This window comes from Neopelma chrysocephalum, unplaced genomic scaffold, assembly GCF_003984885.1.
Source record: "Neopelma chrysocephalum unplaced genomic scaffold, ASM398488v2 Primary Assembly neopelma1_60, whole genome shotgun sequence".
NCBI lineage: Eukaryota > Metazoa > Chordata > Aves > Passeriformes > Pipridae > Neopelma > Neopelma chrysocephalum.
In genome coordinates, this window is record NW_020897715.1 from 12020417 (window position 1) to 12035747 (window position 15331).

General features: G+C 41.1%; 1 protein-coding gene across 20 annotated transcripts in view; it reads right to left on the minus strand.

Annotated features, from left to right (window-relative positions):
- ZBTB20 (zinc finger and BTB domain containing 20) overlaps positions 1 to 15331 on the minus strand; it is a 503503-nt gene that overhangs the window by 107312 nt on the left and 380860 nt on the right. For 2 of the 20 annotated variants that reach the window (XM_027681169.1, XM_027681164.1), the window contains exon 1: positions 7141 to 7781. The exons of 16 other annotated variants lie outside the window; for them this stretch is intronic. The gene's annotated coding sequence lies outside the window, so the exon portion shown is untranslated. Of the gene's footprint in view, positions 1 to 7140; positions 7782 to 7957; positions 8212 to 15331 lie in introns of those variants that run through there. 2 more of the 20 variants (XM_027681166.1, XM_027681171.1) reach the window with 2 other exon arrangements.

Sequence of the window (15331 nt, forward strand, 5' to 3'; positions counted from 1 at the left end):
TATCTCTGATAAAAGGGAGCACCTACAGCTCTCCAGGTTTCTGTCATCATTAGTTGGCACATTACTTCATTTTGATCAGAAATAAGATTGCTTCTCACTCACTGACTTTGCTTTGTGCAGCTCTACAGAGTTTCAGACAGGTCCTCCAAAGCAAGCACCAGAACAGTCTTACACTGTCTGACATGAGCATAATACAAAATGAATAGGCTGCAAATCAATGTTCCCCTTTGCTTTCTAATATATATCAACTTTTTTTTTTTGAGGTATGGATTGAATCTTTAACTATATAAGTAGTAGAGACCACTTAGAGAGGGTCCATTTCTTTCCATGCTTGCCAGACAGAGATTTCCTCATGACTTTGGTGAGAATTTCATGAAAATAGAAGTTAAAGAATTGGACCGGGATGTTAAAAATGATTACAGAGAGGAAGATTCCTTGTAGGGTACACCCTGGTGCTTCAGCAATGTGCAGGCAATGCCATAAACTAAAGCCTGAAACCAACTTGCTGGCTTGTCTCATTAGTGGGGAAGGCTGCCTCAGATCAGCTCTGTTTAGCATTCTCCAGCTGTATAAGGTTACTGTGGCACTGATAATTTTCTGTGGCTTCTCAAGATTGTGGCGATATATTTCAACAAGCAAAAAAAAAAAAAGGCACTATATATATCTCTATCTATCTATATATATATAAAGAACAGTTGATCTCACTGAAGAAGACTCCAGCGTCTTCCTACAAGGAGTTTTCACTGGTATTTCCTGATTCTTCAGCCAAAAAAATCATCACTAAATCCTTTTCTCTGGGAGGATAGAACAAAAATTATTTCTCACACTGGCTTTATGGGATATGTAGTAGAGATTAACAGGTCAAAGAGTTTTAGGTCTCCTATTCAGAGGACTGCCTAAAAAATATTCTATGTACAACTGCTCTCCAGATGGTCAAAACTGAAAAAGCCATCTGAGCAAAAATCAAGTTTTGGAAAGTGCCATGAGAAATTTTAACCAGAGGATGTGGATTCTGCTTGTGCTGGCTTCAGTGGAAATAGAATCACTCTAAATACTAATTATTTTTTAAAAAAACCCTTAAGTTCATAAAAAGAAATGTCTGGAAATTCCATGTTGTTATTTTCAAAAGTGATGAGCTCAAATCACAAAACCTGGATCTGGATGCCTAACAGTGCCAGAAGTTCAGGAGAGTTTGGACCGACAAGGCTGGCTCAGGCAAGTGTTGAGTGTTTTCCCAGGATTTTTTGAAGGCCAATACAAGGGTTTCAAAGAGGAGAGAGGCATGTGCAACATGGCAGAGTCACAAAAAAACATTGCTTGGAATTTCCTGGGTTTTGTGAGATTAAACTTGTAAGTCTAATTAGTTTAAGGAAATTAGCTCTTTATAATTTTCATTTTGTATTGAAGAAATAAGAAAAATTAAAAATAGAATGAGAATGGAAAAATTAATGGGTTTCAGTAATTAGTTAATCAGAAAATGCTCCTGTCTTAGTGTGACTGCCCAACACATTAAAAAAAGAAAAAAAAAAAGGAAAAAAAAAAGAAAAAAGTAACCATGACTTTCCTCATACTTTCCAAAACAATATAAGCTTCACCTCTGAGCTTGGAACAACTACTTGACATTTCAACTCAGCTCATTTTTTAGCGGTAAGCCACTGAAATCGGTGTTTAGGTTGAAATATCATCTCACCATAATATTAATACAGACACAGAATAAATACATACATCCTGGCAAAAATAAACCAGAATTTGTTGCTCCTACTGGCCGCATCACATTTACATGAGCTGCATGCTCTAATGAAATGTTAAATGGAAGGGAAGCCTCTTCTGAGAGCAGACCTTTTCACCAAGTGCTGAACCAGGGATCTCTGACATCTGAAAGCAGCAGGACAACTTATTACACTGTAGGAAAACACATTTCTCTTGACAGTGGTGATCCACTCTGAGGCCTCACAAGCCACACACTGGTACACTAAAGAGACGTGTTAGACAAGCTGTTTTGTCCCTTGGCTATCACCCTCCTGAGCACTGAGCAGATCTGGATTGGGCTGGCTTAGAAAAAAAGTCAGATGAAAGCAGTGAAGTTAAGCCAAGTCAAAACACAACTTTGGTGCAATTCCACCAAGTCCAAGTTGTGCTAACAAAACTTCGGCAGCAGCAAGCCTCTGCCCAGCCCAAGTCACACTTTCAAGCATTAGTTGCAGCATTTGGCTTTCAGTTTTCCGCAACTTTTCGCTATAATTACTTCACAAGGTAGCTAAGTACGTATTTTATCATTATTTGAGCTTGTAATATCTTTGAAATAGAATAATCTGCTCTGCAGAGATGAAGGCGACAAGTTTGAGGAGAACTTCTTTTTTTCTATAAATAATGATGCTGAGCAACAATACACTGAAATGACCAATAATTTGAAAGAAGTCCTCTACCTCCCACTTATATAGCTCTCACGCTTCAGCCTTATCACGGGGCTGTTTACTGACTGTCAACTAAATTCACGGGCAACTCCCAGAATGAGCTCACAAATAAATACCCACAGCTAGGACTGCTCAGAGTACTGGAGCACGTGTAGAGTAACAGGGAACATCACGTACTGTGCACGCACAGCAATTTTTAAACATTCTTAACACTTACTCCAAAACCAGATTTCTTCCAATGAAGTCTGTAATTCCTTTCTCAGTACCATGAATGTGCCCAAGCATGAAACATTAAAGTTGGTTTTAAGTTGCTAGAGGAAGAGAGAAAAGGAAAGAAGCCTCAAAACGTTGTCTCTGGTGAAAGAGCCTCTTAATCCTCCTTGAAATGACTGGCAAAAACTAAACAAAAAGAAAGAGTGTGCTGTTGACAGCGAAGCAGAGATATTGGTACTTTTCTGAAGGAACTCGAGGCTCATGCAAATAAAGTTTCAGACTGCTGGAGTCATCTCAGATCTAGCAACTCCACTAAAGCAAGCGTGCCCTGCAGGCTCCAGAGGGATGCTAGGCTGTGCACATTCTGGGGTGTCAGGTTTCCAACACTGATTCAAGGGGACCACCCTAAATCTTGATGCTCTAGCTCTGTTTTTCATCAACTTTTTCTCAGGAAAACCTGCACTGACTTCAGTGGGAAGTTAGATGAGAAATAAGAAATACCGCCAACTAGCAGGGAGACCTCAATTCGGTTCAACACACCTACAGTAAGGCTGAAATGCAGTTGTTTCTGGATTATTAACAGAAAAACCTCTGGTCTGTATTTGCCTCACTTACAAGATTGCTCTTGTACACTGGCCTAAGTATACACCAGAGAAGAAATGCTAAAACTCAGAGCTCTTCAGCTGTGCTAATGAATATCAGCACAAAATGTATATAAATTGCATGTACAAAATATGCCCATACTTTCCCTGGAGCGTGGCGGTCGGCCCGCACACAGCCAGCTGCTCAACAGCACAAGTTGGTGGAAGGACTGGCTGGCCAAAGCATCTACTTTTGATGGAAAGTATCAGTAACTACTTTATGTCTCCACAGTGCAAACAGGATTTTGGCTTTGCTAATCTTACCAAATTTGGATGAATAAAACACCAAGTTCCATAAAAATACAGCAGTAATTACAGAGGGAGCAAAGTTGTGTACAAAGCTCTTTTTTCTGGTTTGCTTGACAAAGTATATTATGATTCAGGTTGCATAAAACTGAACAAAAAATGAACAAAAACCTGAACATTTTAAATTCCTCCTAAAAAAACTAAATCTCCCCCCTTTCAAAATCTATCATTTATGAATGTTTTACGGATTCCACCCCCCGCCTTTCTCCTTTACAAATAAATTCTTAACAATTCTCAAAATAAATCCTTAGTTTACGAAGAGAAATTAAAATATTCCATAGGAAAGTATCAAAACAAAACATTACCTCTCTTTTGGAAAGACGGAGTTTTGTCTTGCAACAATTTAATACGTTTAGTATCAATTCACTGTTTCTGTTGACGTGACAGCATTTTCAGGCAAAAAAGTTTTGCAACAGTGTTTATCTAAATAATGTAGTGCTACAGACCACAAATAGGGAAAAAAAATCTCGTCTCCCTTAACTAAAATGTGGTTCGGTATCAGAAATATTGCTGCCATAAGGCTACTTGGCTACACACCTCCGATTGTTAGCTGCTGTCTGGCTCCCCCCATCCTATTAGTAGGCACCAGCATTCTGGTTCAGGAAACTTTTATGGGTGGCATACACAAAGAGCGTCTAATTTCTACTTCGCACTTCATCCTCTCTTCCTTCAGCACAACGTTTCATTTTCTTACAACCTTAACTTCCCCCGTTTGCTCACCTAAATGCAGAAAAGCCCAGCACAGGAATTGCTGCCTGACAGCTTTTCAAACTAGGTGTGAAGAAGGTGCCCAAATGAAATAAATAAATAAACAGAGGAAAGTTTATGAAAGTGAAACAAATGGCAAGAAGCAGCAGGAGCAGCTGCAGGCAGCTCTGCACTTCTGCTTAGACTGATACAGGTGTATCCCAACTTCACCCACTCAGGCAGGAGAGACAGAAAGACATGCTCGAGTATATATGGACACACTGAGAAGTGCCAGGGCAAAGGAAGAAGTAAAAGAGAGAAATAAAACCCAAAGGTGTTATTTATTTTTACAACTTGACAATGAACTTCAATTTTGGCAGAGGATTAAAAACAGTCCTGGGAAATGATTACGTTTTTTTTTTCTTTTCTATAAAGCTTCAGCACAAAAAGAGAGATTATAAAGGGGATATGCTTACACAGGCACACATAAAATAGGGGGGACTAAGGAGAAGGAAATGAAAGGAAAAGAAAACAAACAGCCTCCTAACAGGCCCATACTGCTAACGGGAGTCCAAATAAAGAGTCATATGATATCTGATAGTGCAGGACACGTCGCCAGGAGCTGGAGCGGATTGCCTGCAGGAAGAAAGAGCCAGTGTGTTACTGCTCAAAGAGCTTTTCTTTCCCCTTTTTTTAATTTTTTTTCCCCCTCTTTCTCTTTTCTCCTGTACTGTGAATGTGCTACTCTCAGGTCAGCTCCACGGAGTCCCTGAAAGACAGCTACCGTCTTTCTTCCTACTTCTGGATGCAGTGACAGCCACTGGAAGATGCCTTCTAGTTGAGACTGAGGGGGCTAAATCTAGGTTTCAGCTCTGTTCTGTCCTCTCTCTTCTGTCACCATCTCCAAGGTTGCAGATACAAAATACTCACAAAAGCATGTTAGCTTTAAAAAAAAATCAAGGGGGATTGGGGAGAATAAAAAAGATTCAGGCAGAAAAAAAATTAGGCTGCTTATCCTATGGAAAACTTCAAAGATCAAGTCCCCTTTCTGTGCTCTTTTGCTTACTTTTCCCGTGATTTTTTTCCTCCCTTTTCAGAGAGAGCAAGGGAGAAATGTCACAGAAAACATTCAGACCATGAAAAACATCAGGAACTGGGAAAACTCTCTGGAGGAATGAGGAAAGCAAGGATTTTAGGTAAAAGACAAGCATTTGTAATTTGCCAAAAGTTGTTCTATTTGTTATGTTTGCAAGAGAACGACTAACTTTTTTTGGTGGTCCATCTCTCTTGGCCAAGCATTTTACATTAAAGTGGGAAGCCCGCAAAGTACTTTCGACTGGGCACCACTATTGCTGTTACCCGTGGAAAAGCAGAGCATCTGGGTGACCTGCAGTGAAGGAACTTGGTCTTGGAGCAGGGGACTTCAGGCCACGATAACCCCCCAACTTCTGCTGGGAAAGCTGTGCCCACCACAGCTTTGGAGAGGGAAGAGTCCCAGCTAACAAAGCTGGAGGGTTACAAGCCCCCAGACTGGATACTGGCACGAAAACAAAACTGTGTTTTAACTGATGGTTTCACTTGTCGTGGACAGTTTCCCTTCACTTCTGCAAAGGATGGGCTGTATCCTGCAGGACGTTTTGCCTCTGTAGGATAGTGGGATTTCTAAAGCAGCGCAAGCAAAGCCCAAGAATGGATTTTTCCCCTCTTCATCATATAAGATGTAAATGGACTGATTCTCTGTGTACCCTTACACAATGCACAGGTGTTGCTGAAAAACAGTCGCACAAATACATATGCGATACCTATGTAGCTGTAACAGACAACCTCTCCTGAGGGAAGCCTGCAGCATGAAAATAAAAATCAAGGTATTGCAGTAATAGTGCTCTGCATCCAGAAACAATCGTCATAACTCTATAATAATTTGATACAGATCTGTGTATAAATCACTTATGGTTTTTAGGGGGGACATAATATCAAAACCAAGAGTTTCCTCTTGTTTTCTGTACCTCTGCTATATGATGCTGTTCTTAGACTGGCAAATTGTCAAATGCAGGAAAATACAAATCAATAAAGGAATGAAAGCAGATTTTGGGTAAAGAAAGCACTTCCTCAAGCTACTGAATTTGCAACAGTATATATTCTCAAACATCCTAACCACTGTTCAGGAGAAATTGTAAAGAAGATGTCTTGTATGCTATGTACTATATGCAATAAAATTCAAATCTAAACACCTCCCTAAATGTGATGCGCTATTCCCTTCTCTATTGCATGTGCCTTTTTCACGTACAAATAGACAAAGAGTGTATCTATTAGAAATACATTCAGAAGAACAAAAAATCTACAGTGCAAGGAGGTCTATCCAGAAACCCTCAATCTGGGGCTCGACTAAAGAACTAAACTCAGAAGGTGAAATGGAGCCATTTGAGAGAGGGTCCCACCAAACAGGAGGAACAAGCAAACAAACAAATAAACAAAAAAATCCCTGAGCTCCGACTAATCATTTGAGCTGCCAGTGAGAGGTGACTTTTAGACAGATGGTCAGGGAAAAGCTGGGTCCGTGGACACAGACGTTAGTGCCCCATCTGTATTTTAGGATCCTAGCTTCAACAAGCCATTACCAACTTTTTTTCTAAGTGACAGAAAGTGAAAGATTTCTGTTCCCACTCATTTGTTTCTTTTCTACCATAACCACCCCATTTCCCTCCTTTTTTTTCCTCAGTAAGAATTTGTTGTTTGATTTTTTAAGTAAACAGAAACTGTACAGAAACTGTTTGCAATATAACTTTTATGGAAAAAAAAAAAGATGCTAGGTAAGTTGGCAAAACAGCAATTGGAATTTAAAGAGAGAGTTTAAAAAAAGGGAGAAAAGAACGACATACCAAACTCACTTGGTCTTGTCCCCCTTCCATTCCTGTTCTTATTAATTCCAAATTATAATTTGGAGGTAAGAGAACTGCATTTCCTTTCAATCTATTTTGTTGCTGCCACACATTCTGTGCTTTGCTTCTCTCTTTCTTTTTAGTAGGGGGAAAAAAATCCCTAATAAAAATAGAAAAACATATCTCAGGCGTTAAGCTCGCTCTCCCCCTTTCCTTTGTAAAGAACTCTTTGTTCTCTAGTGAAAATGCTGAAAAAAATCCCCGGGCTCCCTGAAACAAGTGCAAAACACTTAGAGGCTTTTGGGCTGGCGAGGAGCCAGAAACCCTCCCGCTGTCTGGTTAGGAAGAGAGGAAAGAGAGAGAGAGAGGAGAGAGAGAGGGAAAAAATTGGAGCTTCCTTTAATAGACATAGGAAGCAGGTCCTTTTTTTTTTTCTTTTTTCCTTTTTTTCAAAACTGGCGGTCAAGCGTTAAGTAACTCCCTCTCTAAATCCACCTGCTGGAAATGAACTTGGGTAACCCCCCCAGGGGTGCACAAAGAGGAGACACAGTAACACACTCCCGGCTCTTCTCCCACCCGCCCCCTCCCCGCTGCCCTGCTTCCATTCTCCCTGTTCCCAGCACACAAATGCCCACGGCTCGCGCTCCCCCTGCCACCACCAACCAACGTACCAAAATAAACGCTCGCTCCATCTCCTTAAAGAGCAGAGGGGGGGGGGGGGAGGGGAAAAAAAAAAAAAAAAAAGAAAAAAAGGGGGGAAAAGCGCTTTTTTCCATCTCGGTTGCGACAGTGATAAGGGGTAGGGAACATCTCATACCTGGTGTGAATGCTAATCAGCCAGGAGTTCTCCTTTTTTCCCAAGACAGGGAACAGTTTCCTTCCAAATTTATTAGAACCTCCTCCACTGCCTCTTTGAAAAACCTTCTTTTGTCACCCTCTTCCCAAGTCCTGATACTTCTTTAAAAAAAAAAAAAATGGCTTCGGAGCTCCTTCTATTCTTGATATTGATTCTCTCTCTCTCTCTCTCTCTCTCTCTTTCTCCCTCTCTCTTTCTCTCCCCCCCCCCACCCCTCCTCCTTTCTCCTGTCTCTGTCTCTTCTGAGTGGTCTATTGATAAGTCCCTAGAGGCACTGGGTCAGCCTGCCCGTAGGAAACCAGACACAATGCACAAATCTCCGAGTGCCATTCTGCCATCAGCAAGCAGACCACGTTTAGGAGAGAGGAAAAAAAACACACACACACACACAGTAGAGCAAAAGACAGAGAGAGAGAGAGAGAGGGAGAGTGTGAGAAAAAGACTGATTGGAACAGGAGGGAGGGAGGGAGGGAGGGAGCGAGAGAGCGAGGGAGAGAGAGCGACACTGCCAGTCAGGTTAATCATCCCTACTTTAATTAGCTGTTCGGCTTAGACATAAAACAATTGAATTTGAATGATCTGTCAGTGGGCTCGGCTGAACCAAAGGGGAAATGCGAATATTACAAAAAAGACTGTTGGTGTATTCAGATAAGCTCACTGGGAAAATCCTCAAAGGATAACTATTAAAACTTACCACCAAACAAAAAGTACAGATTTAAATGGCATTATACAGAGGCCATCTCCAAAAAGCTGGGAGATCCCTTCCCTCTCCTTTTTACACATCACTGCAGTTCTCATCGAAATAAACACCCACACCTTCCTACAGTCTTCAAAGACTACTTGTCCTGTGGGGTGGGGAAGGGAGTGCCTACTACTTCAGCTCACTTAAAGCAAGACCATGCTGCCCTTCAGTTGAATTTTCCTGATGGATCACTGGAATGTTATGATTCTGGAACTACACAAGCTCTGAGAGCACATCCTTGCCATGCATGTCTGCACAAACACAGACAAATCGAGTACCTGCAGGATACAGACGAAGATGCTGTAAAAAGGCAGTGCTGGGTATTGGGATAAGACAAGTCCCAGACACTGGGGAGCTAGAGAAATTATACCCCAAAATAGGTGTCAAAGCAATCTATTCCTTCTACCCTGGGCTGCAAAATGAAGTACAGTTCAAATGGATGAATCCTGGTGATATCCAGGGCAGCGGCAGTGCTGTGGCAGGCAAGGCAGAGATTTATGACACTTCTGCAAAGTCTGCTTCTACAAAGGTGTGGGGCAGGCGGCCTCTCCTTCTGAGAGGGAAGGTAGCAAGTAACATGCTGCTCTGACAGCAAGCTGTCAGCATGTTTAGCCCCCAGACATCATCCCCCTGCCCCACCAGAACTTTCCCTTGTCAAATGCAAGGGACCTACTTTTGATTTCAGGACACTGAATGCCCCCTCATCAGGGGCTCTGGTGTCCCCTCCTGAGCGAATAGCAGCAAGGAAGGTGTGTGAATTTATTGTGCAAGACAGGTATATTCTCTGTGTTTTATATAAATTCTCTGTATTTCATACAGGGTTGCAGCTACAGCAGCAAGTCCATAATTCCTGATCAGCTCTGTGAACATCTGCTGTATATAAACTTTAAAATGAGCATGGTTAACCTGCAAGCACTGCTCAAAAGCATGGGAAGAAAGTAGAGAAGGGACTCACAACGTGGCTGATGGCTGGCCTTTGAGAGGGAGTGCTGGGATTCCCCCATCACTCTGCATTTTGGGTACAAATGCTTAAGGAATGAAGAAACAAAAGAGAGAGAGGCTCTAGCAACCTCTCTATATTAATTTCACTGTCTTTTCTACATGCATGTCCAGGCAAAACTGGCACAGTTTTATGTGTTTTGCCATTAATGGGAAGTTGATGGGAGTTGTCATTATTATTCATTCCTTCTATCACCCTCTGCTATGGGAAAAGGTGGGTTCCTGCCCTTTTCCACCATTGAAAATGTCACATGCTGTGTATCTGTGTCCCACCTGCCTACCAGCCCACTGGAGCTTGTTGACTCAGCACAGATTACAGGAAGACCTAACCAGGGTCAACAGGAGAGGGATGCACTGCAGAAGCAAATGGGATGTTGGACTTAATAAGGTCTGTTAAATGTTATTTATGAGTTTTCTTCACAGCCTCCCAACATGAGTTGCTCACACTTGAAATATTATGGAAAGTAAGATGCTCCCAAAGAACAGAAAAGGAGATTTCAGAGAAACACAGTGCGATTAAAGGCCTCAACCCCTTTCCAGAAGAGGAGATTTTGTAGAGCACAGTGACACAGACAAGTAGTTTTCCCTTCCCTAGATCAGTACCAAAGTAATAATGCAGCAGAACAGCTCTGGGCTACATTTCTAATGAAATATGCAGAGGATCTGACCACCTTAGGCAGGGGTTCAGTGGAAGAAACAGTGTGCAGTTATGTAATTACAGGCTATGGTAATGGTACAAGGGGCCCTCCCTAAGGTGGCACAGACAACATTAACTGTGGCATTTCCTAACTTTTAAGTGTTTGACTTAGTAACATTAACATTACAGTAATGCGTTTTCAGTATAATTTTTCAGGGTTTTCTTTAAAAGTCAACTTAAAAATCGAAAGCTCTTCCATGTTGCTGCTGATGCTGAGGCGGGTTAGCACCTGTGGAGCTGTAATACAGAACTTCACCACTTCAGCCAGCAGCGTCATCAGCAGCACGAGTAAAACGGTGCTTACGAGCTGATCAACCACTGGAAGGCTGTGAGGATACTTCATTCAGTGACTTGACAGTCTTCCTGACACTGCTTACTCTCTGCTGAGAGTCGGGAGCCCTAGGCTGACTTCCAAGGAGCAGAGCAAAGTGCATTGCCATGGGAAGAGACCCTTTGGTCGCTGGTCCCCAAACCCATACATCTTCTGTTGCTGTTGATTTTGCTTTCATGCCTTCCATTCTCTTGACTCCATGGACTGCTGTATCTCCTGTTTTCTAGCTTACTTTTGCTCATACTATTTCTCCCTCCCTGCACTACTCCTTATCGCAGTTTGTTTATCATCCCATTCCCCTAAAATAAGCATCCCCTCAAATGCCTCTCGACCTCTGCTCTATCCCAGACACAGACAGACCTTCAGCACAGAAGAAAGGAAACTGCTTAGTATAGTAAATTAGGCCACGTGGTGTTCCAGGCTGCCTTAACTAGACCACTCCTTGCAAGACTGTTTAAAACTAACTCGGATATCATAATTTGCAATCCACAGTGTAGACATATCAAAATGTCCTTGTTCTCATTTCCAGTGCTTGCTGCCATAGCAACCCCTGGTCAAAAGGAAATTTCCATTGATATCAGAAGGAGCAGCATTTCACCCAGGTGAGTTTTTACTATGTGGCACACATTTTATTAGCATGTGTTCCTGATATGGTGATCCCCAAATTTCCTATAGCGCTTAATACAGAAAGCACTACTATTAAGTCTGGCTCTCAGTTGGTACCCTTCTACTAGAAGATACGCAAGTCTAAGACCTCCTGCTTTCTACATGAATATCATCCAAAAGCCAACCCAGAGTCTAAATAAATGCAAAAGGCCAGTGGGAGCTCCAGAAAATGTACATCACCTACCCCTCCTGAGATTTTTATCACAGATTTTAACTTAGATACATTATGACGATCTCTTGCTTTGCATGGCACCCTCTTGCTTGCTCTTCCTTCATATAAATCATTGCATGTATCAGGGAGATTTAGGCAAAGAAGCAATAATTCAAAGGTCAGTCTGTCTAATCAGTTGAATAAAGTTTGCTCTTTGCTATGGAAAAAGCAATCAGTGCTACAACAAGCTTTCAAACTCATATATATGATACTTTCTCCATAGGAAGAAAGTGTTGCTACAGAATTGGAAGAGATCTTTATGAGAACTGTACCTGGATTTGCCAGTGGCAAATGGCAGGATTTCTGAAAGGAAGAGCCACCAGAACTGCTCCTCACTTTCTGTCTTCTACATGCATTACTTAATGCCAGCCAAAAGGACATGGAAATGGCAGACTACTTACTCCTTTAATGTATATAAAACATTCTGCAATGCAACTTGTAGCACTCAGTAGAGCTGACAAGAGTTGACATTAATGGGAAATCAACAGATCTGGGTGGCACAGAGAGGAATTTGGTTCCTTTGCAAAGAAGGAGCTCTGCCTACTTGAAAAAATGGCATTTAACTATGTAATCTCAGGATGAGTTGTATAAATATATTCCTCTAGATTTATTGGCTTGTCTTCATAAACAGCTGTGAGTTTGTGCTTTTTGTTGAGATGTAAACCAGCACAGCATGTTGGTGAGGGTGAATGTAGTTATCATTCAATACATAAAAAATTAGTGAAAGAGACTGGGAAGTCCATCCTATTACAGAAATCGACTGCTTGCTTATCTTTTGGGTAAGCATCATTCCTAACTGTTACCATTGTGCTCAGTAGATACCTTTGTATGCTAAAGTGAGAAAGGTACCATGCCTTGCATCTACTTCATTTCTGTCATATATGCAATTTGATTTTCTGGGGTAAAGCATACAAGCTTATTTCTTATTACACTGATTACCAGGACCAACTCCTCCTGCATCCTCCACCCTACCCTAAACTACATGAAATCTCCAGGACTTGTTCCTAAAGCACCTTTTACTGACACTGTGCAGTTCCCAGTTCCCAAGGCAATTCCTTTCAGAGAGTTGCTGACAATAAGGAAATGTAAATGGAAACATCACAGAGGCTTCATAGTTTTACTCTCTTAGGCAATTCAAATATAATGGCCTGTTTTGTGGGAGAACCTCTCTTTTAAAAAAAAAAAAAAAGAAAATATTGCAAACTGGTCTATGAGGGACATTTGGTTCTTCTGTTTTAGCGCATTACCAGCACAGTAAGATGCTGAAAAGTGAGCCATGCCCTCATGGGCACCAGTGCAATCCCCTTGCCTTCAGAGGAAAAGCAACAGTGCAACCTAGGGGAACTCTATAAAACATATGGTTGAGAAGACACAAGAAGAGAAAAACTCCTGCCTTTCTTCATCCTCAGCTGCATTTGGTCAAAAAGTAACATTTCAGAAGTGTGTTTTTACAACAAATTAAGGAAATCTGACTACTGGTTAAGAAGCAGGTAAATGAGGAGGTGACCTTCGCAGGATATGTTTTCTGTACGTTTATAAGGAAGTTTATTGTGAAGGCCTCAGAAGATTTTTAAACACCAAAAACATTAACTCTCTACCTCACTCTCTACCCTCTATCATGATTCCATACTGTTGTTACTGATTGCACCTCTGCTCCAAAATTAAAAAAAATGAAAATTACTTAAACAGTATCATGTATTATATTCAGCCTATTCTACTCCGTTCTATTATATTTTATTCTAAGATTTTTGAAAGAAGCATAAGTATTTCAGAATGTCAGGAGGCTTAATTTTCTCACACACTTTCACGGGAAGACAATTATAATTCTGATTTGAAGAACTTTAAAGCGGACGTCTGCCCCACTTCTGTTCTAAATGGTGACGGGAAACATGGTATATATCCCTCTTGCTAACTTTGGTCCTGTCACATATTCACAAACCTTATTTCCCGCATTTGGAGGTGACAGGTATTGTGCCGCTGCCTCCAGTCTTTCTCATCTAAAGATGTGTTGTTTCCGTAGGCTTTTCCATAGGCTCAAAACTGAGTAAAAATTTCAAGTATTCTCATATTCCTCATTCTAGATAAAACTTTTTAAGAACAACAGCATTGCTAGCAGTCTGGGGAGTTGTACAGCCTCAGCATACCAAAACCATGAGATTGCCACCAAAATAACCCCACCGAGGGCTTCTGGTTTCTCTGTCCAACCATCTAGTTTTGTCTCAGGGACAGATGCAAAAGGGTCTCTATCTGCATATTCCACTTTATCTCTTAGACTTGGATATAAATAGAGTGGGAAGCCAAAAACTCAGAGGAGAGTGTACATTTCTGAATATTTCCTGCATCTGATATAATTGTCCATCATGTCCTTGGGCTGGGTGAAGCCATGAGGGAAGAAGACACAGATAGGGCTGATTTCCACTTCCACTCTCTCCACAGACACAGCTGCAGCTTGCACGTTGACTAGAACAAGACCGACTCAGGAAATGAAGAGTAGCACATCACTCATTTTTCCTGCCTGTTTGCTCCTAATTATCTTGCAATACATTTCACTGGTAGTTTTATCATAGAGAAAGACAGAAGGTCCTTCTGGTTACAGCACATAATTACTACTTTTAAAATGGCTTGTTATTCATTCATGGGCAAACTTCAGTCTCTTCCTCCCTCCCTCAAGCTCACTGCCTCTTCTGCTTGTTTGTTTGTTTGTTTCTTTTTTACTTTGGGAGGTAGGATGTCAATTCTCTGATAATGTTACCTGATAAAGGAAAAGAAGGGCCAGCAGAGGTGCTGTTCACTTTCTTCTGATGAGATTGTGGCCACACTGAAAGAAGTGTCAACAATCTCAATAATTTAATTTTGGCTAATACAACACCTCTTACAGGCTTGAGCTATGCATCTCCTGTGTAGCCCCTAGTACAAATCAACAGAGCCACTTTTATACTCATCTTCCAATATTTCTCTCCAACCTTAGAAAAAACAGAAAATTGCCAGGGGGCAAAGAACTCTCATTTTGCCATTGACATTTCTGCAATCCATCTCCCTGAATTGGGAGACCCTTTCACAGATCCAGAACCTCACCAGCATAAGGAAGAATTAGTATAATTAAGAATTAGACACAGGGTCTCTAAAATGGGAATCATAACAATGACTAACGTCACAGGAGTGTTTTCAGAATTAATTCATGTAAGTAAAGCACTTACAAGATAAAAACGTAGGAGCTGCCACATCAGATTAGACCACTGCTCCATCTAGGAGAACATTCTGTGTGCCACAGACAGCAGCAATATATGCAGGGTAGCAGAAGTGGGGTCTCCTCTCTGTGCAGAACAGGGTTCAGTCTAAGAACAGTCAATGCCAGTCCTTGGTTACAGCATTACTTTATGATTTAGGTTACATATTTAAGCTCCTACTACTCACTGTCTATAAACAAAGTGGTCTTGCAGTAAAAGGAAAGAATAAGGGTCAGCAAGAGTTGGGTACAGTGACTATACAGGTGCACATTCATTCCTGTGCAGGACAGTTTCTGATCAAGAGTTTCTGCTTATCACTGAGTGAAATTAAAATTATTCTAAAAACCTCAAGTTTCAGAAACACGGTTATTGAAAAAATGCACAGTACGATATAAGTACTTATAAAATTGATATATTTCATATACACATATATTTTTAGATATATATCTACATAAAGAAGGA